The sequence below is a fragment of the Lepidochelys kempii genome, chromosome 9 (assembly GCF_965140265.1).
Source record: "Lepidochelys kempii isolate rLepKem1 chromosome 9, rLepKem1.hap2, whole genome shotgun sequence".
NCBI lineage: Eukaryota > Metazoa > Chordata > Testudines > Cheloniidae > Lepidochelys > Lepidochelys kempii.
In genome coordinates this window covers 101,703,765-101,729,964 of record NC_133264.1, presented here as the reverse complement: position 1 = coordinate 101,729,964, position 26,200 = coordinate 101,703,765, and the positions used below count along the sequence as shown (strand labels likewise).

Below are 26,200 nucleotides of genomic sequence, written 5' to 3'. Positions count from 1 at the left end.
TAATTTCTTCGTTTGCGCTGTGGAGGTTTCATAGCCATCCTTATGGTCGATCTTGAGTCCACTGTCTGCATTCTAGAGAAATGGAGATGAGGCAATTGAATCACTTAGAGAGGTGGCCAAATCATACGTGGCATTTGTGGGTAAATTGGGGATAGGACCCGGCTCTTCTGATTAGAGCTGGTTGGAAAATGATTGTTTTTACCCATGGAAAATTTTGACAAAATAAAATAAAAAAAAACCAAACCAAAACAAAAACAAATTGAAATTTTATACAGAAAATTTGCATTTTTTTTCCAGTGAAAAATGAAAACTCAACTTTTTGGCTAAAAACTGAAAATTTCAATTTGGAAATGTCACTGCAGTGCTTCATGGGAGTTGTGGTTCAGTGCCTCATGCTTTCATTCTCCTCTCTGGTCGGGGCGCCCTGGAGACAGACTATATATCCCATGTTGCACTAGGGTCTCCTCACTTCCCTTGCTGAGCTGCCACAGTGTAGGGTGGAATCAGTAACTGTTCACCAGCTCTTCCTCAGAAGCCCAGACTTAGTTTAATCACATGCCACCATTGGAAATATTGCTCCTGTAAGTGGTGATGCTAAGAATTTAATCACAACATCAGACCAGTTGGTCGTTGCTATGAAATTAAAGAGGCAAGAGTTGTGGTAAAGGCATCAAACACGGTCGCTCAGTTTGAGAAAATCAGGGAAAGTGTAAATTTTCCAGTGGGACTTGCTACATATACATATAATATATATTACTGTATTTTTAAATTGCCTACATACAGTACTGTACAAAGAAATGTAGGGAAGGAGGAGGATCCGGGGAACTACAGGCCAGTCAGCCACATCTCAGTCCCTGGAAAAAATCATGGAGCAGGTCCTCAAGGAATCAATTCTGAAGCACTTAGAGGAGAGGAAAGTGATCAGGAGCAGTCAGCATGGATTCACCAAGGGCAAGTCATGCCTGACTAACCTAGTTGCCTTCTATGACAAGATAACTCCCTCTGTGGATGAGGGGAAAGCAGTGGACATGTTATTCCTTAACTTTAGCAAAGCTTTTGATACGGTCTCCCACAGTATTCTTGCCAGCAAGTTAAAGAAGTATGGGCTGGATGAATGAACTATAAGGTGGATAGAAAGCTGGCTAGATCATCGGGCTCAATGGGTAGTGATCAATGGTTCCATGTCTAGTTGGCAGCCGGTATCAAGTGGAGTGCTCCAAGGGTCGGTCTTGGGGCTGGTTTTGTTCAATATCTTCATTAATGATCTGGAGGATGGCGTGGACTGCACCCTCACCAAGTTTGCAGATGACACTATAGGGATAGGATACAGAGGGCCCTAGACAAATTAGAGGATTGGGCCAAAAGAAATCTGATGAGGTTCAACAAGGACAAGTGCAGAGTCCTGCACTTAGGATGGAAGAATCCCATACACCGCTACAGACTAGGGACCGAATGGCTCGGCAGCAGTTCTGCAGAAAAGGACCTAGGGGTTACAGTGGACGAGAAGCTGGAAATGAGACAACAGTGTGCCCTTGTTGCCAAGAAGGCTAACGACACTTTGGGCTGTATAAGTAGGGGCATTGCCAGCAGATCAAGGGACGTGATCGTTCCCCTCTATTCGACATTGGTGAGGCCTCATCTGGAGTACTGTGTCCAGTTTTGGGCCCCACACTACAAGAAGGATGTGGAAAAATTGGAAAATGTCCAGCGGAGGGCAACAAAAATGATTACGGGGTTGGGGCACATGACCTATGAGGAGAAGCTGAGGGAACTGGGATTGTTTAGTCTGCGGAAGAGAAGAATGAGGGGGGATTTGATAGCTGCTTTCAACTACCTGAAAGGGGGTTCCAAAGAGGATGGATCTAGACTGTTCTCAGTGGTAGCAGATGACAGAACAAGGAGTAATGGTCTCAAGTTGCAGTGAGGGAGGTTTAGGTTGGATATTAGGAAACACTATTTCACTAGGAGGGTGGTGAAACACTGGAATGGGTTACCTAGGGAGGTGGTGGAATCTCCTTCCTTAGAGGTTTTTAAGGTCAGGCTTGACAAAGCCCTGGCTGGGATGATTTAGTTGGGGATTGGTCCTGCTTTGAGCGGGGGTTGAACTAGATGACCTCCTGAGGTGCCTTCCAACCCTGATAGTTTATGATTCTATGTTCACCAGTAACTGTTCCAACCATCTAGAAAGGAGTAGTGGTGTTTATTTCAGGAAGGGACTTCCTTTATTATCGTACAGGATAGAAGCAGAGATTTGCTCTAGCTATCTGATGTGGGGGACCTGCAATTTTTTTTTCCAATGTGTGCGCAGATTGGCAGTTGATGGCTCGCAGACCACCACTTTGAGTAACACTGCTCTAGCTATAGTTTGGATATAGTTAATTACCTGATATGTTTTTCCTTAAAGATAACCAGGCAGAGACAGGTCTATAACAATGTAAGTGGTATAATGGAGGACACTAAATTGTAAACAAACACGTTTGCAGATCATTTATATGTTGGCAGAAATGAAGGCTAATTAGGGGAGCGGATCCTTTTAGGTTGCCTGGCTGGTGTCCCCTCAAACATTCTGGACCCATGGTGCTTGTTGCATCATTCTTTTATAAATTTTATTAAAACACTTAAATAAAATCAAGAGAAGAAATCACAAAGTTAAACTACTCTTGATACTGTCATAAATATAAAGGGAAGGGTAAACCCCTTTAAAATCCCTCCTGGCCAGAGGAAAAATCTTCTCACCTGTAAAGGGTTAAGAAGCTAAAGGTAACCTCGCTGGCACCTGACCAAAATGACCATTGAGGAGACAAGATACTTTCAAAAGCTGGGAGGAGGGAGAAAAACAAAGGGTCTGTGTCTGTCTGTATGCTGCTTTTGCCAGGGACAGAACAGGAATGGAGTCTTAGAACTTTTAGTAAGTAATCTAGCTAGGTATGTGTTAGATTATGATTTCTTTAAATGGCTCAGAAAATAGCTGTGCTGAATAGAATGAATATTCCTGTCTGTGTCTCTTTTTTGTAACTTAAAGTTTTGCCTAGAGGGATTCTCTATGTTTTGAATCTAATTACCCTGTAAGGTATCTACCATCCTGATTTTACAGAGGTGATTCCTTTACTTCTATTAAAAGTCTTGTAAGAAAACTGAATGCTTTTTTCATTGTTCTAAGATCCAAGGGTTTGGGTCTGTGGTCACCTATGCAAATTGGTGAGGATTTTTACCAAACCTTCCCCAGGAAGTGGGGTGCAAGGGTTGGGAGGATTTTGGGGGGAAAGACATGTCCAAACTACGTTTCCCAGTAAACCCAGTTAAAGTTGGTGATGGCAGTGGAAATTCCAAGGGCAAAGGGTAAAATTAATTTGTACTTTGGGGAAGTTTTAACCTAAGCTGGTAAAAGTAAGCTTAGGAGGTTTTCATGCAGGTCCCCACATCTGTACCCTAGAGTTCAGAGTGGGGAAGGAACCTTGGCAGATACCATTGAACTAAATTGAGAGTAAAGCACTACAAATATTAAATCATTATCTGATCAAAGTCATATTAACAAATTAGTCTTAATTTTGGATTGGAGTTAAATCATCAAATGAATACTAAAAATAACCAGTTCCTTATACATTGTGAGGTGTCAATGTGTCTAGTTATAATTGCCAACTAAAGAATTTTACCAAAGTTAATCAAATCTCTAATCTGGAATTGGTTGAATACCTTAGTATTGAAACCATTTTATCTCATTCTGAACCACAACTCCAGAGCCAATCATAAAGATTCCTCCTAGAATTTCAATTCTTGTGTGATGACCAATTCTTTCCTAGCATGCCAGCGCCCAGCACGCCCCCCGGCCCCTGAACAGAGATGTTATAATGCAGACTTGGGCAGAACAAGTTTGCTAGCCAGAAGCTTGACTCTGAAGCCGGAGTGACACAGTTACACCAACCTACCCCCCCAGTGGAGACAGCAGGGGGTGGAGTATCTATACCAACGGGTAAGTACAGAAAGTTCAGCATTAGTATGCAGGTTCAAATTAGCTCAAATTCGATGAGAGTCAACTTAGAAAAGTCCTGCTTAAATCAGCGATTTAAAAACTTGGTGTTTTGCATACTGCAGAGACTGTAAATCTGTGCCCATCCCCCCAGTATAAAAACTCTGGATACGAGAGACTATTTTTTGGGAAGCTGGCATGGTCTCATCTAAGTGAAGTGGTTTTGAGAGGACATCGTCCCATTCATTTACAGACTGTTCAGTATAAAAAACCTCCTGTAAAATAGCTGATTGCTAGGACTCTTTTTCAACATCCATTCAACATTCATCCAGCAGCAAAATTAACGGTAAGTGTGCCTTTATGATTGATGTTATCTTACAGACAAGACAATTTATAGACATTTTTCTATTTAGGAACTGGTTGTAATTCAAACATCTGATCTTCTGGAAACTTCCTCTTGATAGAGACAAGTTACTTTAAAACCTATCGAGATTAAACCTGTTTAAGAAACACATTACATTTATGTAATGCCTTTTCTTTCACACTATATTTTTGATGTTGTCTCGTTCAAAATGAAACGAGGGGATAATGGTGCAGGCTACATTGTTAAGCTATTGCCTGGGTTCACTGGGGTGTGTTTCTTCACTGTTTCACCTAGAAAAGTTGTGCGCTGAGGTGGAGATCTGTCGACTGAATATATCTTGTGATAGGGAAGTCAGGGTTATCGGTTTTGCTCTCTGCGGCATGACATGAGTGTGTCTATCTCAAAACCAGGTAAATAAAATCAGCATGTGTCCTCACTTCAAAAATAAAATTACCCTGTCCTGCCATCAGTCCTTTCAAGTCATCATGCACATGAACCCCCTTCCGCAAGGCAACTGAAAATTAAGCGTTCTGAAAATGCAATTAAGTCAAGAGACCCCAGTTCAGACACAGTCATGAATCATAAAATCATAGAATATCAGGGTTGGAAGGGACCTCAGGAGATCATCTAGTCCAACCCCCTGCTCAAAGCAGAACCAATCCCCAACTAAATCATCCCTGACAGAGCTTTGTCAAGTCTGACCTTAAAAACCGCAAAGGAAGGAGATTCCATCACCTCCCTAGGTAACCCATTCCAGTGCTTAACCACCCTCCTAGTGAAAAAGTTTTTCCTAATATCCAACCTAAACCACCTCCACTGCAACTTGAGACCATTATGCCTCGTTCTGTCATCTGCTACCACTGAGAACAGTCTAGATCCATCCTCTTTGGAACCACCTCTCAGGTAGTTGAAAGCAGCTATCAAATCCCCCCTCATTCTTCTCTTCCGCAGACTAAACAATCCCAGTTCCCTCAGCCTCTCCTCATAAGTCATATATTCCAGTCCCCTAATCATTTTTGTTGCCCTCTGCTGGACGTTTTCCAATTTTTCCACATCCTTCTTGCAGTGTGGGGCCCAAAACTGGACACAGTACTCCAGATGAGGCCTCACCAATGTCGAATAGAGGGGAACGATCACGTCCCTCGATCTGCTGGCAATGCCCCTACATATACATCCCAAAATGCCATTGGCCTTTTTGGCAAGAAGGGCACACTGTTGACTCATTTCCAGCTTCTCGTCCACTGTAACCCCTAGGTCCTTTTCTGCAGAACTGCTGCCGAGCCATTCGGTCCCTAGTCTGTAGCAGTGCATGGGATTCTTCCATCCTAAGTGCAGGACTCTGCACTTGTCCTTGTTGAACCTCATCAGATTTCTTTTGGCCCAATCCTCTAATTTGTCTAGGGCCCTCTGTATCCTGTTCCTACCCTCCAGCATATCTACCTCTCCTCCCAGTTTAGTGTCATCTGCAAACTTGCTGAGGGTGCATGAGGAGATCATTTATGAAGATATTGAACAAAATCGGCCCGAGGGCACTCCGCTTGTTACCAGCTGCCAACTAGACATGGAGCCATTGATCACTACCCATTGAGCCCGACGATCTAGCCAGCTTTCTATCCACCTTATAGTCTGTTCATCCAGCCCATACTTCTTTATCTTGCTGCAAGAATACTGTGGGAGACCATGTCAAAAGCTTTGCTAAAGTCAAGGAACAACACGTCCACTGCTTTCCCCTCATCCACAGAGCCAGTTATCTCACTCTCAGTATCTATTGTGGCTGGTGCATACTGGTTAATGGGGAAACATAAACACTCCTAGCACGATATTATATCCCGGTTTCAGCACACACATTATATCTTGTTGCCCCCCCAGGTTGGGAATGTGTAGGATCTCTTATGTTAAGCAGGTACTGGGCTGATGCTTGGATGGGAAAACATCAAGACTAAACTAGGGGGTGCAAGGAGGCCCCACTTCTGGAGAGAGGCTCTAGGTCATGAATGGGTGACTGACGCAGGTAGGGCAGCAGAAGCCTGTTGTGACCCAAGAAAGAGGCTCATCATTGTTCACATGCAAGTTGTCATTTTGAAAGGAGGGAAGTCTAATTCCAAGTCACAGGCGTGTGGTACGGCAGTAGTGGGGTATGTAGCAGGCTGCATGACATACTCCTACAGAAGTCTGAGCAATAAACTGTCTCTTCAGTTTTTTAAACCAAGGATTTGCTTGGCAGGTGGTTCATGAAGTTGGAATAACAACCATGCTAATCTTCTTTGGTTGTCTGAGTTGGGAGCCATTCCTTTCACAGGAGTTTCAGAAGCTATAATTGTGACAAGAGCACCTCGATGATTTCTATTGCCATAGAAACAAATGGAAGTTTCTCACAGGATCAGCAAAGTTATAGAAGCTCTTTTGCAGAGACGATGGTATGCCTTTTTACTTCTATTGAAAAAACATCACTTTTCGGGCAACCTACATTGGGTGTAACTAGTGGTAGAAAGTCAGGTCCCAAAGAAGAAAGTTATCAACATTATATCCATTATTTATTTAAATACATCTTTCTGGCAGCAGCTTAAATGTTACTTTCTTTAAACTATACATTTCCTGATACTGCATTCATTTAAACATTCTTTACAGTGTTCCTAGCATACATGAGGCATACCTGATTGGGAAGGTATGGCAGAGCTCAGTTAAAAATTATGTAAAATTGGTAATGTTAAATTGAGCTGCTGGATGAATACAAACTTTAAGGTACACCTCACTAATACAAATGTATCTTTCATCATATGCAATATATGGCATCTATGCTTTAGCCTTATGTGTGAAAAGGGCGGGTATCAGGGTTCTACTATGAAGAAGAAACTACACTGAGAAAAGTTAAACTAAAAACCAAAATAATTTTCCTCCAAATTTGCCATGCTTTACTTTCTTATAACCTCCCCCCAAAACAAAACAGAATATAAACAGAAAAGAAAATACAAAAACAGGGCTCTTTCTAGACAAAATTCTACACATTCCTAGTCCCTTGGTCGCTTTGTGTGTATAAATCTATTGAAGAACTAGTAACATAGCTCCACAAAGCAAAGAATAATTCAAGCATATCACATCAGGGAGAGGAAGTGGTGTGTTTTGAGAGAGAGAAATCCATTCAGAAGCTTGTCTCTAAGAGACTGGATAGATTAGGGGACGGGGAAGGGATATCCAATTTTTACAAGTCTATTGCTCTTAGATGTTTGTTTTTAATGAGTGCCACTGTATTTACCAATTTATTCAATGTAGGTTTTATTGCCCAAGACATTATTTGATCCATTTGGATAAACGCTAAGTGTGTGCGCCTTTGAGCTTAACTGCTCAATTATCAAGAGAAGATGGGTGACATAAATCTTCTTGTGCCATGTGGATGGTGCGTCTTCATCCTGTAATAAGCACACTTGAATGTGATGCCAAAGCTGAACCAGCTGTGGGACTGTGGCAATTGCTTATGAATCACAGAGTATGAAGTGTTAGACCCTAGAATACTACAAGGTCCATTTCCTCTTCAGAACAGCTTGGGCAGAGTTGAAGCATTGACACCAAGCGTCTGTACTCCTCCTTGCCTCTATAGAAACCTCGGTGTCACAAAGACCATGTTTGGAATAATAAAGGAAAGGGAAACCTGGAGGTTTATGAACATGTCATTCTATTTCTGCCAACAAGGCAACAGTGCTGGACAAACTGTTTGGTAGAACAAGCAACAGGCTAATGCTGTCCATGAGAAAACGCATGTGCCAATGCAGATTTACTGTGACATGGGTCCACGGGACAGACTGAACAGCAAAGGTTTAAACTGGAAAGAGCTAAAGACATATATTATGCACTTGCTTGGGAGCTGGGAAAGATGTCCAAAGAGTGAACTCCCCCACTGGAAGCACTGAGTAAGCAGTGGACATCCAGCTGTGCCAAACCAGTTGGTCAAACTTCAGGTTTCTTCAACCAAAAAGTTACTCTCCACCTCTGTGCAGTTTAGATTCTTTTCCCAACCGCTACCGTTACCACTAATATTAAAAAGGGCCATTAAGTTCAATAGGTGGTCAGAGGGGAAGAATGTTTTGGCATGTCATGGAAGGGGTAACACAATCATTATGAAGGGAGTGATGATGGTTACTATTCTGTGACATATTTATTCTAAGGACTGTCAACTTCTGTGTTTAAATGTTGGAACACAGAAATATGTCACAAGCCAGCACGCAAAGTGTATACATATATAATGTGTGTATATAATATATATTATATTGAATATAACTTGCTTCACAGAGGCTGCCCAAGTGGAATGAAAGTGTTCTTGTTCAGGGATACTTTGTGGGTGATCTTGACAGAATGTTTTGTCAGAGTGGTTTCCTGTACACATTGGCTTTTGGTTAGTTGTGAGTTAAGTAGGTGAAGAATTTGGCCAAGATTTTAAAAAAATTGGTCCATAAAGTTTGGTTCCTAGGTCCATATTTAGGCACCTAAATCAGTGACCTCAGTGGGACTGTTTAACTCTTTTGATAATCAAGCTATTTACTTAGATGCAAAACTATGGATTTAGTCGTCTAATTTAGGTATCAGTGAAGAATTGCGACAAGGTACTTTAGGTAATTGGGACAGCTGCAGGTCAGACAAATGCACAAAGTACTTTACTGTTGTCAGTCCTAGGCCTGAATGCTGCAATTCTCCATCAATAAATAGGTTTGTACTTTGGCAGTTAACAATCCTCTGGCTCTATTCATCACAGACATTCTCCTTGGGTACTCCAATTAATCTTGCCACCCAGGTGAGCGTACCTTTGTGATAGATGGCCCCTCACACCAAGAATCACAGCAATATTCAGGGTACTCCCAGTCCCGAAGGACAGTCAGTTACCCAGGTCAGTTGTGCCTTAGATCCTATACCAAAGACCATGCTTGTAACCAATCCTCTAATAAACAATATACAGATTTATTAAACAGGAAAAGGAAACCAGAGTTATTTACAAGATTAAAGTGGGTAAACATATAAACACAAATGAGTTAAATGTTAAGTTTCAAAAAGTAATAGACACTTCTATAACAAGCAAGCTCTATCCATCCTTTAGGGCCAGCCCAGGCTAAGGACTGGGGATCTCTTATTTATGTCTAATAAATCTAGCCCCCAGAGTCCAAGAAGCAGAAAGATACATTTCCTTCTTGTAAGGGGTTTCTCTCCTCCTCCTCTCTTGTGCTCTAAGCTGCAAACTCAGGTGTTGGGAGGAAACCACTTGCATGACTCATTCTCCTTGGGGGAGGGCAGAACAACCAGTGCCTTTTGTCCTCTTTATCGTCCCACAATAGACCATCTGGTCTTTTCTTGTTGTGCAGGACATAACACCTTCTGTTGGACACCAGCACTTCCTATTACTTAATGTCTCTCTCCTGTCTGGTGATTAACGTGGTCACAGGGGCTCACAATGCAGCTCAAATATTCCCTTACAGCATGGGATACAGCTGTTATAAGTGAGAGAAATGCAGGCAGCCACCCACAAGCATTCCATAAAGTCGAAGCACTAAACATGTTCTTATAATTCTAATGCCTGTTTTAACGACACTGACATGCGGGTGAGCCGGACTGATTCGAGCTAGTTAGCATTCAGCTGAGACATGGGGATCTTGGCATGAGCTGGCACCTGGTCTGCCAGCATCACAGCTCCCCTCCCAAAGAAATAACCATGCATAAGGGAAATTTTGAGAAGTGTGCGTCCCCCTGACCACACAATATGGGGACAACATTTTGCATACTACAAAAGGACGCCATGCATTTGACGGCAGAGCTAACACTATGCATAAGCAGGCTAAGCCACGGCTTAGGGCCATTCAAGTGGGCCCCTTATTCACCTTTTATTATGTATTTTTTGTGTGGGTGAGGGAAATATTCCTGCATAGGGTCCCCAATGGGCTAGCACCACCTCTGCTTGATGGCATAGGGGACGAGATTTCCTAACGCAACTGGTCATTTTTGATGCCTTCATTTTGGGTGCCCAGCTTCAGACAGTTCCAAGGGGCTTGATTTTCAGAAGGTGGGTGCTTAAAGCACTTTCTGAAAATGATGGCCCTTGTAAGGTATCTCGGTCAGAGAACTTACCAGAGCTAGTCACTTTAAAAGTAAAAGACCCAGGCTGAGACAGCGAAGCTGTTGGACAGATCAGCCAGGAACGGTGAAAGGGAACTCTACTGATGGGGCCTGGTGTAACACGGCTAGGGACAGTCTGGTGTCATTGCTGGGTCTGCATGGATTCTCCTCTGTTCGGCATGCTCTGCTTTGCAGGTTACCTTTCACTTATTTCCTGTGGCTTGTTTCTCTTTCCCCTTGATTTTGAGTTGTCTGCATTTTTGTGTATCATAAAGCTGTGAACAAATGTAAAATACTTAGACACAATGGATACGGCTTTGTATTATACTTGCTGGCCTCAATTTATGTGACTTCACTGTGGCAGCCCCTCTGCAGCAAAACCACTCCAGCCACCACAAAGTTCGCATAAGCTTTTAGGTTTTAAGTTATTGTAAAGGACATTTCCTGGGCTCCTGTTCCTGCCTGCTGCCTGGCGGCTGATGTATTGCACTGACAATGTGCCATCCGTCTAGCAGCGTCTTGCTGCAGTACAACACAGAGAGGCTGCCAGATGCCACAGTAGCCCTGCAGAGGTGGCCTCTCCTGGATTGTCTTTTGAAAGGAGATCAGTGTGTTTGGGGGAGGAGTAGCACAGAAGATGCAAGGCGGCTAGGAAGCCCCCAATTGTGAGCACTTCCCTTCCAGTATAAGGTGATGCTGCCCAGAAGTGACAGCTGTCAGGGCCAGCTCTGTGGGAATTTTGTGAAGAAGAGATGTCACCGGTGCTTACTGGTGATCTGTGTGCGAGGCTGGCTGGTGTTGGTTTCGAGTAAACGATGCTGAGAGAATTCAGAATAACGATTGCACCCCTGACCTAAATGGGAAGTGATTTTATGATGGGAAAGCAAAGTTAACCGAGCCAAAAAGGGATGCATTCTGGGAAATCAGGCTCCCATTCAAAAATGGGTCTTAAAAACATTTCCAAACATGCTGCTACGGTAATGTTACGGCGTTTCTGGGCAGAGGAGATGCTTCTCCTTGTGCTGTAGCCAGAGGGTTGGCATTTATTGTTATACTTGCTCGTTGTTGTGCAATTCCAGCCTGGGCTGTGGCCAAATTGAAGAATCAGTTGGGTAGGTCACTGGATATGTCAAAGGAATAGGGTATGTCATTCCGTCAGAGAGAAGTCCTGCAAAGAGAGGTGGAGTTTTATGTGATCTGTTCAGCTTCTTGTATTTCTAGGAGAGCAATGTCATCATGGCTGTTTGCACTCACTAGCTGTGATCCTCCTTTTGCACCTACGCCACCAGGTCCTTGCAGCTGGGCTCTTCAGGGAGGGGGCTCAGCTGCCCAGTACCTCTGGCGAGCTCCCCCCTAGGCAGAACATTTTGTGTATCAAAGGCTTTGTAGCGTTTCCTTCCCAATAAGCACGGTGGGGTATGAAATCCGGGAGCCTGCAGGATATTGGGCTCCATCTACTCCCACTTCCAGCAAGTGGGGTAGCAGGGAGAGCCGGGCTTCTCACTGACTATCACACAATCGTCACTTTCATCCCTACTCCAGAGACGCGTAACAGGTTGGGGTGGTTCTACCTTTAACTGAGACATGCGGGACTTCCGTGGAAATATGCTCCCCTGCCTTGCTGTGAAGTGCTGCTGAGGTTTGAACAGAGACGCTGATGCAGACTTTTCAAATCCCTTACAGCCGAGACCTATCGTCTGCCATCATGAAAGGGCCAACAAATGTGAACCGGGCCAGCAGGGGCTGGGGATGCACAAACTCCCATGAGTACTCAGTGAGGTTTGCTCGAGTAAATGCTCCTGAGCATGAGGTAAGGGTTGTCTTTCTGGGCTCCAAGTCCTCTCTTCAGCCTCTGATCTTTTATAACTTACTGCATTTGTATAAGCTTAATAGAGAAAACATTCACCGATTTGTGTGCAAAGTGTACCCACTATGCAATGTCAAACGCTGCTTCAGACACGTCAGGTGGCGTGTTCTCCAAACTGGCTGGAAGGACAGTGGGGGATAACTTGAATGCTGTTTGTGGCCACAATGTGCGATTCGCTTTGGCTATAGTGGTCACCTAGTGGCGGCCGCCAGTGGCTGAGGCTGAAAACTGTTGGCTATTAACTCCTGCTCTGACACGCTGAGAACTTCAGCCAGGAAACCTCTGGGCTGAAACTTTCATGCCTGATCACTGCCACAGGTGAAGTTTGAGGGACTCCTGAGTCCTGTCGGCCATTTGAAAGTTCCCCCGATGTGAGTACAGGACGTGCTTCCTGGAGTTAAAATACCGTTTTCACCCTCCAAACTGTCTTATGTGTGGCATTGGTGTGGCAGTGGCCCTGACTGAGTGCGCTGGTCCCCGCGGGAAGAAACATGGGGGGTTTAGTGGAGTGAGAAGAGTTGTGTTTGGGGGAGGTCTCAGCTGAGCACGGAGCAGCTCCACGGTTGTGCCAAGTTCTCACACTGGCTTTCAGGGAGGGTTCCGGCCTTTCTCTCTCACGCTGGCCCCTCCCCGGCAGAGCTGCTCTTTGCAAGGGGGAAAGAGAATTGGGCCCTTATTACGGTCACCCTCTATATTGTGTCTAAACGTTAATGCTTAGCGCTGACGCAGCTCTTTGTATTTTCAAAGTGCTTCGCAGTGAAGAGCTGACGTTTTCCTAACCCTGTTATGTCTACAGACCCCAAAGCACCGTAGTCACAGACCATATGCAGTAGCGACAGTTTTCATTGGGAACAATCTCATTGTGATTAAACACTGTTGCCATCACAAGAGGGGAAAATGTTCCCTTTTCCATTCCCGAGAGCGCGGGTCCCCAGCGGTGTTTCTGCACTATCCCGGGGATATGCTGGGTCCCCTATTGCTGACCTGTCCCCTTTCTGAAAACAACAGTGGGATGCTTCTTTCCATGTCCCTTTTCCAAATTCTGGTTAATCTTCCTCTGTGGACACGGCACATTGGGGGCATCTTCACAGCAATAGTCAGAGATAAAGGCTGGTTAGTAGCTTCCTCTACAGTCAGTCCACCAGTGGCTCCCGGGATTCCCTTGCTGGGTGTGCGGAAGAGGCAGCAGAAGTAATAAAGCCGTTGGCACCCAACACGGACTCAAGGCCAGAGTCTGAGCCTGCCACTTGGGCAGCTCCATATACAGTACGGTCACTGAGCACCCTGAAAGCAGCCAAGTGGGTGATGGGGAGTTTGGTGAGCCAAGCTGGCTGCTGTCCAGAGACCCTCTGGTCATGCTGCCTACTAAGGATAACATTGAACTGTTGTTAAATGATGTTTTAACAAATCACTTGTTAGATTGTTGCAGTCTAAATTGCTTAAACCATCTGCCACAGATAGGGTTGTTCTCAGAGCCATCGAAAGCATGTTACCCGTGTCTGTGATGTGCTCAGACCCTCTGTGTGTACCGTGTATTATTAACGTGTCATGGGTACTACCCCAATACTATGGAGTGTCATGTTTGCGGAAATACAGCTTCCTTCACTTAGTATGTAAAAGCGTGTGAGCTTATCAGAGTGATGTATGTAGTTTATTTAAACGTACAGCAGCCATTTAGTGTAAGTGTCTTTGCATGGTATTTGTTAGCAATTGTCTTCCCTGTTCCTAGGATGATGATTAACTTTTATTGATTTGTGCTCACTAATATTCATTATAGTAGAATGTTTGTGTGCTGTCTGTTTACCACGTTGTTCTGAATGTAACATATATCCATATAGCCAGGTGTCTATTGCACACCATAAAAGGTGAAGTCTATTTATCCTAGCAAGATTCAAAGTAACCTATGGGCTCAGTTCCCCACTCGGACGCAGTTGAGGGCGGCTGTAGGGAGCTGGTGGTGGTTCCTGCACGGCTCTGCAATCCCCTTTGCCATCTCTGTGTCTCCCCTGCCCCCCCAGGCTGGGGATGGTGGTAACTGTCTCTCTCACAGAGGGCTTTGCTGCACTCGGATTATTCTGACCCAGACATTTCTGGCCAGTTTGCAGACTGGAGGACTGCGCCTAGGTGCTCGCTTTGGGTTTGCCTGACAACGCAGTTGTAACAGTAGCCAGGCTAGAAATCACAGGCATTATTAATCTTGGTGGATAATGGTGTGAACTGATCACTTGCTGGAAAGAGGAAGGAAATTCTCCCCAAGGGCGTGAGGTTAGTTGGTAGCTGCATCACAGGAGCGTTCACCATGCTGTGTATGGGCCATTGTTGATTTATATGGACCCAAGCAAGGCTGGGCAATAGGCATAGTCCTCTGCTCTGAGCAGAAGCAAGTGAAGCTCCTTTGCTCTCCGGCTCAGGGTGAAGGTTCAAGGTTTGTTTCTCTCTGAGGAGGCCGGGGTGTCGGTGCCCTGCTCTTCATATGAATGGGGGGCTTGGTTACACGCTCTTCTCTTTGACCGTGCAAATCAGAGTAACCTGTTGTCCCAGCGGTGGGTTCTGTGGTCAGCAGTGCGTTGCTCCTGGCCATCTCATTTTCACTATTGGTAACCTTGTGCTTGGGGGTGTGGGACTTGGTACCTGAGCAGGATCAAGCCCTTTACATGAATTACCTTCTTGTGCTGAAAAACATTTATCCTATGAATTAGTTGTAGTGTGGTAGGATGGGTCATGGGAAAAGCCATCATGCAGGTGTCGTCCAGCTGCATGGATTGGGATGGGGCTTTTAGATTAACAAATTTCCAGGGGAAGGTATTAGAAATCATGTCATAATCAACCAGATTTTATGTTTCATGTTCGGCTATCCCGCTAGTAACACTAGACCACTGCAGCCTGACACAAGATTCTTTTTATTAATGGAAGGGAACTTTTCTGCCTGAGGTCATTCAGTGGTGTTTATGGAGCAAACACGTTTATTAGGTAGCTGATGAACACACAGCTGTGGTTGTCCAGTTATCCTCTGTCCTGCCTGATTGTGTATACCTACATGCTGCAAAGGGGTAGTTTCTTTGTGGTTCATGTCAAATCATTCCAGCAACACTCTCCAGTCCTCTTTCCGGAGAAGAAAATTAATTTGTTTCCTTAACGAGGAAATAAAAATGATCAATGAACCCCAGAACAGCTGCATTGCAGACATATATCTATGTCAGAGAGTAAAAATGGTGAAAAACAGCTAAGAGAACCAGCCAAGCTAGGAGTAAAGACAGCTACGGAGTATCAGGCTAGGTGGGGAGAGAGTTGTGAGCCAGTGAATAAAAAATCACTCTCTCCAACGAAGCCTTTGATGGGCTCTTCAGGATACAGTGCAAATGGTAGCCCTATGGCTCCTCCCACCTGTGGAAAGGCAGTGCAAGGTCCACCCCCAAACTGCCTTTCTGGGCAGACTGGCTAGGACTGGCTGGAAAACAAGAACTCCATTTAGTGACAGGTTTCAGAGTAACAGCCGTGTTAGTCTGTATTCGCAAAAAGAAAAGGAGTACTTGTGGCACCTTAGAGACTAACCAATTTATTTGAGCATAAGCATTCGATGAAGTGAGCTGTAGCTCACGAAAGCTCATGCTCAAATAAATTGGTTAGTCTCTAAGGTGCCACAAGTACTCCTTTTCTTTTTCCATTTAGTGAAAATTTTTCAGGTTTCAACATTTGTTTTCATTCTGCATCTGAATGAATCTGAGCACTTTCAAAATTAGAGATCCCCTGCCCCAGAATAGCCAATATCCCGATAGTTAGGGCAGTCACCTGGGATGCGGAAGACCCAGGTTTAAGTCTGCCTGTCTCAGAGCAGGGACATTAACCTGGGTCTCCAACATGCCAGGTGAGCGCCCTAAGCCCTGGACTAGAGAGTCAATCTGTCTCCCTCCTGTTCAAGCTCTTCACCTTTGTATCAATAATTAAATAGTCACGAGAAGCTGAACACTGTATGGGTGTAGCAGTTAGGCCAAGTAATCTATAATCTCTGTACTCTGCCTTATACAGCCAATGAAATGGTTGCATGCAAATTAGCTATAGAGTAAGGGTGGTGACTGGTTGAATTACCTCTGGAATCACAATGGTCCAGGCTGGAGGATGGGAAAGATCCCAGAGGACAGGAAAAGGGCAAATTATTACTTAGCTATACAAAGGAGAATAAGGACAACCTTATATTATTGTAGAGCAGGCAACTTCATTTAGGTACCCAGCAAGATAATTGAGAAAACAATCAGTTTGTAAGCACATGGAAGAGAATAATAAGGTGATAAGTAACAGTCAGTGTGGACTTGTCAAGAACAAATATGTCAAACCAACCTAATGTCTGCCTTTGATAGGGTAACAAAACTCATGGATAGAGGGAAGCAGTAGATGTGATATATCTCAATTTTAGTAAGGCTTTTGTTACTGTCTCATATGAACTTCTCATAAACAAACTAGGGAAATAAACCATAGTCAGAGAGCAGTTATCAATGATTCTCAGTCAAGCTGGATGGGCATATCGAGGGAGGTCCTGCGGGGATCAGTTCTGGGTCCGGTTCTATTCAATATCTTCAAAAATGATTTGGATAATGGCATAGAGAGTACACTTAAATTTTGTGGACAATACCGTGGTGGTGGTGGTGCGATGGGGGTTTACAACCGGTTTGGAGGACAGGATTAGAAGTTAAAATGATCGTGACAAACTGGGGAAATGTTCTGAATTAATTAGAATGAAATTCGATAAGGACAAATGCAAAGTACTGTGCTTAGGAAGGAACAATCAGTTGCACAGACACAATGGGAAATGACTGCCTAGGAAGGAGTTCTGCGGAAGGGGATCTGGTATATTTCAACTAAATATGAACCAACAGTGTAATACTGTTGCAAACAATTCAAACATCATTCTGGGATGTATTAGTAGGAGTGCTGTAAACAAGACACAAGAATTCTTTCACTCTTCTCAGCACTGATAAGGCCTCAGCTGGAGTACTGTGTCCAGTTCTGGGCACCACATTTGGGGAAAGATGTGGATAAATTGGAGAAAGTCCAGAGGAGAGCAATCAAAAAGATTAAAGGTCTAGAAAACATGGCTGATGAAAAAAGATTGAAAAAATTGGGTTTGTTTAGTCTGGGAACTAAAGAGAAGAGAAGACTGATGGGGGGACATAAGTCTTCAAGCACATAAAAGATTGTTATAAAAAGTAGAGTGATAAATTGTTGTTCTTAACAACTGAGGATAGGACAAGAAGCAATGGGCTTAAATAGCAGCAAGGGTGATTTAGGTTAGACATTGTGAAAAATTTCCTAACTGTCAGGGTGGTTAAGCACTGGAACAAATTACCCAGGGAGTTTGTGAGATCTCCATCATTAGAGGTTTTAAAGAACAGGTTAGACAAACACCTGTCAGGGATGGTCTAGATAATACTTAGCTGGACTGGATGACCTATCAAGGTCCCTTCCAGTCCTATGATTTTACGATTCTCCAGGATCGTTTTGTTTCATATTGGTGTCCATACAAAGAAATAACAATCTTGGGGTATCAGAGGCTCTTGTGAACTTCTCACTCTGTATGGAGAGGCAGCTTCCTTCAGGGGTCACAGAGCAGTCAGAAAGGTGGGAGCCAGCCCTGACCCCCAGTTCTGGAGCAGCCCCACACTCACTAGTAGCAGAGCTGGCAGTGTTTGAAGGTGGGATCTCTCTCATGGCAGTCTAGCTCCCCCATAGATTGCAAGCCTTCTGCGGAGTTAGCATGCTTGGCTTTCTGATAGTGTTCCAGGCACGTGCGGGGTTTTGGCAGGGTCAGATTCTCCATGTGGGCTGAACTGAATACATCCCTGTAAAAGAAATGCAGCTTTCAGTGGAGAGGCATCTCTATGTAGGCTCTAATGTGGAGAAACACTGGCATAGGAAAGGGGAAGATAGACCGTGAGTTGTTTAAATTGTTGCCAATTATGGCAGTTATGCTCACAGATCAGATAACTGGACAGACACATGACTAATTATGGTAATTGGTGTGCACAAATGATATAACCATGACCCCAATATTTTAAAAGCTCAGGCCTTAAAGAGTAGTCCAGGCATGTACCTTTTGTAAATTTGTATAGGCAACGTATCAGAAATTAACTGTGGTTTTACCGCTAAGGTGGGAACTTCTAAATGACATGTAAGGAATGTTACATATTTAAAAAAAATCCGTAAAGGCATTTCAAAAGATTCCATGTAAAATAGCCACTGGGACTAGTTCAATGCAGTGATATTGTCTTCCTAAGCTTGTTTGGAACTTTGAAAGCATGTGCTCATATTTTAAAAACCCCTCTGTTTTAATATGTAACACAATCTGGGTTGTGCTGGATTTGGATTTCATACATGTGTGAGAAGGTGGTGATCCCTGTGGGATGTCATCAAGCAGTGAGCAACAGAGCCATTATCAGGATCATAGAAATAAACCAATAAATGAAGCACAAACATCACGACCAGTAACAGCCAAAACAGGGTGTCACAACCTTGGCATCTGCAAAGGAAACAACCAGCCATGGAGGTGGTGTCAGTAGTGTTCAGATTGGAGAAGAACGGGTGCTGACATGGCCCATGGAGAGAGCCGGCGGGTTCGTTCCCTGCCCCCTGACAGTAGTAAGAACTGGAGCAAGGGCATAATTGCTTTCGCCTCTCCCAAGCTGGAGCCAGTGAGCAGGAGTGGACAGGTGTTGTGCTTGATCATAGACCTAGGATTTGCCAGACTGGGTCAGACACGGGGTCTTTCTGGTCTAGTATCCAGTCCTCAGCAGGATGCTTCAGAAGAATATGCAAAAAATCTTCTAATTCCTCGTGGTCACAGATTGGCTTAAACTCTGAAGCATGAGGTTTAGTATTTCTTCCGAAAGGTGTTAGCCTTCACTGTTCTAACTCTGGATATTTTTGTGAGATATACAAAAGCCTAGTCTTTTTGGGGATCTTGTTAAATTCTTGGCTTCAATGGCATCTGGTGGCAATGAGTTCCACAGGTTGTTTACGCATTGTGTGAAAAAGTGTTTCCTTCTATCAGCTTTGAATTTCCCACTTTTTAGTTTCATTGCATGTTCCCTTGTTCTTGTGTTATGGGATGGGCAGAACTGAAGCTTCTGATTCAAACATAGTTTTAAATTGGTCCAGGTGATTTGAGAGCTAGCAAAGTAAGGAAAAACCACTACAGAAAAACAGACTGGTGTGACGGGTCCACACACAGACTAATCATTCCTTCGTCAGTTTTTCTGGAGTGTGGTTTGAGAGTTTTCTTTTGTTCATTCTGTAGCAATTTAAATATTGACCAGACTCTCTGATTTTCTCATTATTTTAATTAACAGAAGCAGAAGCTGTTGCTGACAGCTAGAGTTATGGAAACATCTTCCAACATCGGATGTCTGATTCTCCTCTCCCCGACCCAGGTATGAATTGGGAGCAACTCCCCTCGAGTCAGTGGGGTCACACTGCTGTAAAATTGGTAAGAGAGGAGAACGGGGGCTGATTGTTGCTTGTTTGTTTGCTTTTCTTTGTTTGTCTTCCACTCTGCTTGAATGAACAGAGACAAATTCTCAATGCTCTCCAGCAGTGGAAACTGCAGTCCTCTCTCCATTCGCTTTCCCTGCTATTCTTTGAAATGCTTACCCCTTGCTCAGCTGCCAGTCTAGCATGAAAAAGTAACAAAAAGTAAGATGACACAGGAGGGCAAAATGCAGATGCTGCTATGTTGCTGTGTGATCCTCTGAGTCAAAGCCTTTACTGACTTTTACAGAGGAAGCATTTTAAAAATGCTCCATTTAAAAAAAAAATTGCCCAGCCTTCCTCTCCTTTCTTTGAGTTTAATTGGCTGAATAATCACAATCCACACAAACCTCCACCTTTCCTTCTCTCTATCACCCCTGTGCACAGGGACACAAAGATCACAAAGCATCACAATAGCAAAGTGAACAAAAATGATAAATTGAACGTGCAAATTGATGAATCCCTGCGTTATTTTAACCTTCCAATGTGCATACATGATACTGATGGCCATTAATTATTTTTGGAATGTCAAAAATGTATTAACGCCTCTTAAAATTTTCCAAACTCTCTTATCTTTAGGAGAGGTCAGAAATTCTACCCAGGTTCAGGTCAATACTTTTATATTTGTACAGTACTTGGGAAAAGATCTACATTAACAATCTTATGGATGGTAAAAAGCTGAAAGAGAAATGGCTGAAGTTATCAAATTAATGAATACATTTAATATATTCAATCAATATGTGAAATCTGGATAAATCTGGATAAATTGGAGAGAGTCCAGCGAAGGGCAACAAAAATGATTAGGGGACTGGAACACATGAGTTATGAGGAGAGGCTGAGGGAGCTGGGATTGTTTAGCCTGCAGAAGAGAAGAATGAGGGGGGATTTGATAGCTGCTTTCAACTACCTGAAAGGGGGTTCCAAAGAGGATGGCTCTAGACTGTTCTCAATGGTAGCAGATGACAGAACGAGGAGTAATGGTCTCAAGTTGCAGTGCGGGAGGTTTAGATTGGATATTAGGAAAAACTTTTTCACTAAGAGGGTGGTGAAACACTGGAATGCGTTACCTAGGGAGGTGGTAGAATCTCCTTCCTTAGAGGTTTTTAAGGTCAGGCTTGACAAAGCCCTGGCTGGGATGATTTAACTGGGAATTGGTCCTGCTTTGAGCAGGGGGTTGGACTAGATGACCTTCTGGGGTCCCTTCCAACCCTGATATTCTATGATTCTATGATTCTATGAACTGGCACATTCTGCTAGAAATGGGTTTATTAGGTGATGCATTCCTTATAAGGAGTGCAGTCTTGCTAAAGGTGTCCTTCAGTGAATAATGTTCTTTTCATGTTTACATATTGGTAATATTTTTCCTTAGCTTATTTTAAGGCAATAAATGTAAGGATTTATTAAACATCCAAACATATTCCAGTTTCTGTATAAGGTATTTTGTCATCTAAATGCAGCATCATATATTTACTTCTAGTATTAAAGGAATATGAATCAGGCTGATGTTTAGTACTTTCTGAATAAAATGAATGTCTCTAAAACATTTAGCAATAAAAGGAAAAGGGTCATCGGACTTTATCATGCATAGTCTCTGGGAAATATCGTAACAAAAAGAAACCCTTTGGAATTGAGGGGAATGCCATCAGAACATAGGGGTGCTGGAACCATGTGGGCAGTGGGGGTGCTGAGGGCCACTGAACCAAACTGCAAACCCTGCACATGAGGGAAACCACTTCACACCCGGGGTGCGGCAGCCCCTCTAGTTCCAGCACCTATGTCAGAACGTAATTCACTTAGTTCCCAATTCTACATTCCTTCCCAGATGTACTGCTTTCCTGGGGAACACTTCATGGCATGCTATCTGACCTGCGGCAGGCTGATGCTGTCGGGAAAGCGCAGACCTCGAAACATCCATGTATGAGAAGCAGAGAGAGCTCATTTGTAGCCATTAAAATTATAGCAGTACCAGGGGCTGCAGCTTTCTTTTGTTCTTGGGTGGGATACATTTTCTCATTGCTAAATAGTTCTAGTTTCTTGTGCACGTTTTAACTCACGAGTTAGGGAATTCTTCAGTGTTTTTTTAAATGGAAAAAATCTGGAGGTATGAATTGAGTAGCCATATTTACTAGCCACGTTACAGCACTAAAAGCCTGCCTTTAAAACATAAATAATAGAGTACAACTGAAATGCAGTCAGGTGAATGTTAAATAAATGTATTGCTGAACTAAGCAATTAGTGATGTGATATAAATGTCAACTGACACAGGAGTATTCGGATAGTCCCTAGACATATGTGAGTGTTGAAATGGCTGGGAGATACCAGGAATTCGGTTGTTAATGAGAAAGGTATAATAAAAGTTGGAAGTCAGTGGACTGTAGTGTTCTGGATTAGAATGTACATGTTTTTGAATTCTATTGAGTTACTGTTTTTCCTAATGATTCCGAATGCCTCTGGGAAATGTTAATTCTCTTTATCCGTAACTAAATAAGATTAAGATACTAACCAACTGTATGTGGCATTTTGGTATCTGTACAGCCCAGTGCCTCTGCATGTACTCTGTGGATTTCTGAAAAGTCAGCTGTATAGGTGACAGGTCCAAAAAAGTTTAGATTTTATTGATTACTGTTATTTTTGTGCTATGTCTAAATTCTGGATGGTCATTTCTTTAGTTTGGAAACCTGTTTTCTGTGTGTTCTCTGAAGTCCTAGTACGCCTTTTGGGCCCAGCAAAAATCAGACTACAGCTCGCGTTTGTGGCATGAGCATGGCCTAGCTTTTCAGTGAGGAAATAATGAAATCCACTATACAACATTGTTACTCATAAATTAGTGTAGGGTTCTGACGGAGGAAAAACCATTTACAGGTGATTTAATCAGTGTTGGCAATAGTAAAGATAACAGTAATTCATTTTATAGCTTCCTTCTTTAAGTCATTAAATAACGTAGATAAAATTGTTTGCTTAAGTAGTTCTTGCCGAAGGGCTTATGCGGCATTGATGGAGGGCAAGTCTGCACTACAGCACCGGATCAGCACCGCTGCAGCGCGTCTGGTGAAGATGGGCTGCGCCCACGGGACAGTGCAGTGCTGTCAGCCTAGTGACTCCACCTCCGTGAGAAGCGGAAGTTGTGTCGGTAGCGGAGCACCTCCCACCGCCACAGCCCCGGTGTGAACAGCGCGAAACTTGTATCTCTCGGAGGCGGGGCTTTTCTCACACCCTGGAGCCATGTAAATTGCATCATCTAAGCTATAGTGTGGACTTGCCTGTAGCAACTTCATCTTCTTGAAGAGGCTTAACGATCACTAAAGTACAAATGTCTGATGTGCCAGTTGCAAAGAATAATGATGAGGGGAAAACGTGGGGTTTCTATAGATTGAAAGGAGGCTCTTGAAGTGATCCACTACTAATTCGCTGCACTAGAATTTATTCTAAATGTAGTTAACCAATGGCCATATTTTTTTCAATGACTTTAATTAAAAGTTTTCATTTGGATTATTAAAAATCCATGAAAAGCATCTTTGCACAAGGGAGCCGACATAAAATGCCTGCAACTAAAATACTGGACTGCCATGGCGAGTACAAAAACACTAAGGACCATGGCTCCTTTCAGATTCAAAAGTGTTTTGCAATATGAAATCTGAGAAATATGCCTGTCAAACCAGGAACAGTTCTCTCAGTGCACTATAACGAAGGGCCAAGTTCCGCTCTCTGATGTCACTTGTGATGGTTGTTGACTTCACTGGGTGCAGTGTGCTTGCAGCTGAGGGCAGATTCTGACCCGAAACACGAGAGCCTTACATGATCTGTAGAGTAAGTCTAATAAGTATATTATTTACAGTAAAAAATAGACTATAATGGCTGCCATTAGTCATTTTCCAGCTTACCCCCTAGGACTCACTGAGGTACTGCAGTTGATTCATAGATTCATAGGGTGAAATCCTGGCCTTATTGATGTCAGTGTCAAAACTCCCATCAGGGCCAGGATTTCACTTCTCTTTTTTTAATGCCAGAAGAGACCCTTGTAGTCATCTAGTCTGACCTCCTGGATAGCACAGGCCAGAGAATTTCACCAGTGATTCCTGAAACCAAGCCCATATCTTGTGGCTGAACTAGATTATCTTAAAAGAAAGGGGCGGGGGGAGGGGTGAAGAGGAAGAGAGTGAGCGAGCGAGCAAAAGAAAGAGAGAGTCCTGATTTAAAGACTACAAGTGACTCCTATTCTGATTATAGTAAAATAACTATATTAACTTCGGTACTACGCCGTCTCTTAGATAAAACTGACTCTTTAGTGACAATAAGAAAAGGAGGACTTGTGGCACCTTAGAGACTAACCAATTTATTCACTATCGTACTATGCACATAATTCTTGTTTCTAATTTTCTCATTGTACATAGGTGTAAAAAGGGGAATGTTAGTGTACTGAAAAGTCTTTGACTTCTGGGTCACCCCTTCAGATTGACACCAGGCTGTCCATGATAGGAAGCTGTTACTATTTGATCTGATGGCAGCTGCGTGTTGTATATGGACCTAATATAGACCAAACATAATCAAAACGGTCATATCTTGCTGGCAGCCAAAGCAGAAAGGACAAGGACTAATCTGGATGAGAAGGCTAAACTACTGAATAAACAAAGCCGCTGCTGAAGTGCTGAGTTTAGGCAAATTGACAAGACAGAGCGGGAGAAAATTTGCACTGCCACTGCCCAAGCTGTGTCTATTCTGTGGCTAAAGGAAGGCTTTGTTTCCGGGGCCATCAGTCCAGCGCCTTTCAACAGCGCTGCCATGGTCACACCTGGAAAGCTTCCCCTCATTTTGAAAGGGATTGCTGGTTACAGTGTCATTTCCTGTTTGAAGTGCAGGGACTCTCCAAAAACAAAATGATCTTTCAACGAGGAAGAAACCTGTTTGTCTAACTGACATGAATCAGAAGTTAGGCACTGTAGAGAATTGATAATGGAAACAAAGGGACACAAGGAGAAATCTATGGTCAGCAGAGTTAAGGACAATAAGGAGGAGTTTTTTAAAATACATTAGGTCCATTTGTCCATTATTAGATGGAAAGATAGAATTATCAATAACAATGCAGAAAAGTCAGAAGTGTTCAATAAATATGTGTGTTCTGTATTTGGGGACAAAACAAATGATATGGTCTCATGATATGGCGATAACACTCCTTCCATTCCACTAGTATCTCTGGAGGATGTTAAACAGAAGCTACTAACGACAGATATTTTTAAATCAGCAGGTCCAGATAACTGGCAGCCAAGGGTTTTAAAAGAGCTGTCTTAGGAACACGATGGACTGTTAATGTTGATTTTCAATGAGTCTTGGTGCACTGGGGAACTTCCAGAAGACTGGAAGAAAGCGAATGTGGTGCCAATTTTTAAAAGAGTCTAAACAGGATGATGCAGGTAATTACAGGTTTACTCTGCTTGTTATATGTTTGACTTCAGGGTACCAGAAACCTGGGGACATGCAAAGCACAGGAAACAGAGGAGCGCCAGTCACTGAACTCTGATAACCATCTGCTACTCATTGGAAGTGGTCATTGCTGACAGCACATCTAAACGTGAACTGAACGCTGCTCCTTCTCTGGGGTGAGCGCCTCGTGTCTGAACAATAAGGAAAACACATTAGAAAGCAGAAAAAATGATGGCTCAGAGTTGAAGCAAATGACACCGGAAATGAAGAACATTAAAAAAAATTATTTTGTAAAGGTATGTATGGGAGGGAGTGTGTGAGATTTTGCTAGCAGAATGCAAATGATGATGCCATCTTTGGGCCAAATTAAGCTCTGGTCTATTTAAGTGAGGGGAGGTACAGCAGGATTCAGGTTAGCCCCATGTATTACACTAGCCCATTTTGCTGATCTATCTCCGTAAACACATTGCTGGAGTGAGAACCAAATGTGGCATCCAAAACCAAGGAAAATTGCAGCCAAACTGTGTCAAGTGTATTATTTCCTATTTAAACGTCATGGGAATGTTGCGCTGGTGAAAGGTGCTAACGGGCTGGTTTTAGAGATGGAGGTGGTCTCCTCTGTAGCACAGCATGGCTGCAGCATAGCAAATGCAGGGAACTCTTCCTGTGGCAGATGGAGCTGGCCACACTTCTTTTTTTATCTTTTTCTTCCTTCCAAAGGGCCCCTTTTTTCAAAGCTGAAAAGTTTTGCAGGGAAAAAAAAAATCTTTTCAAATTTTCAATTTTTTTCCAACAAAACACCAACATTAGTAAATGGATGTCGTTTTGGTTCTTCTTTTCCCCTTTTCTTCCTATATTTCCCCTTTTCAGTGGTGAAGAGGAAAAAAAAAGCAGGAAAGAGGGAGAAAAAGGGGAGAACGTGATGTTTAATGAAAATGTTGACATAAGTGTTCAATCACGGAAAATAATTTAA

At 43.2% G+C, this 26,200-nt stretch overlaps 1 protein-coding gene across 13 annotated transcripts in view; it reads left to right on the top strand.

Moving 5' to 3' along the window:
• HTR2C (5-hydroxytryptamine receptor 2C) overlaps nt 1–26,200 on the top strand; it is a 740,895-nt gene that overhangs the window by 185,246 nt on the left and 529,449 nt on the right. For 11 of the 13 annotated variants that reach the window (XM_073358595.1, XM_073358588.1, XM_073358594.1 and 8 more), the window contains 2 exons: nt 19,632–19,768; nt 25,260–25,523. The gene's annotated coding sequence lies outside the window, so the exon portion shown is untranslated. The remainder of the gene's footprint in view (nt 1–19,631; nt 19,769–25,259; nt 25,524–26,200) is intronic. The other 2 variants (XM_073358589.1, XM_073358591.1) reach the window with 2 other exon arrangements.